The following is an 844-nucleotide window of genomic DNA, read 5'->3' as shown; positions in this document are numbered from 1 at the left end:
TAGGTTGAGGCTCAGATGTTGAATGCTGGGAACAGACTAGATGATACTTTCATCCAACTTGATCAAAATTCATTTTGTTTCTTCCTCAAAGTACTAATTAAAAATTCTTTTTTCTTCTCCTGTAAATACTCTAGTCATTATCTACCTAACAAAGTAGTTAGGTACAATCGATCTAGTGCAGTGGTTATCAACCTGTGGGTCACGACCCCTTTGGGGGGGGCTCGAACGACCGTTTCACAGAGGTCGCCTAAATACATCCTGCATATCAGATATTTACATGACAATTCATAACAGTAGCAAAATTACAGTTATGAAGTAGCAACGAAAATAATTTTGTGGTTGGGGGGTCATCACAACATGAGGAACTGTATTAAAGGGTCATGGCATTAGGAAGGTTGAGAACCACTGTACTAGAGGCTTGGTGCACAAATTCGTGCACAGGTGGGATCTGGCTGGCCTGACCCAATTGGGCCAATCAGGCTGGGCTGGCTGGGCTGGCTGGGGGGGAGGGGATGCGGTCCCACCCCCTGGTCCAACTCCTGGTCGAATGCCCAGTCCAGGGGACAATTTGCATACTACACTTTTATTATAAAGGATTACTTTAACAAAGATAAATGAAAATCATTGTGTGAGTCTATTTTTTAAAGCTTTTTAATTGCTTATTATAGAGAGAGACAGGGAGAGGGAGAGAGAAAAACATAGATGTGAGATGATCAGCTGTCTCCTGCATAGATCTTACAATCCAGGCATGTGCCCAGACCAGGAATCGAACCAGCAACGCTTTGGTGCACAGGATGATGCCCAACCAACTGAGCCACACCAGCCAGGGCATGATATTCTCTTC

The sequence above is a fragment of the Myotis lucifugus genome, unplaced genomic scaffold (genome assembly GCF_000147115.1).
Source record: "Myotis lucifugus unplaced genomic scaffold, Myoluc2.0 scaffold_2447, whole genome shotgun sequence".
NCBI lineage: Eukaryota > Metazoa > Chordata > Mammalia > Chiroptera > Vespertilionidae > Myotis > Myotis lucifugus.
Note: the sequence above shows the minus strand (reverse complement) of the source record.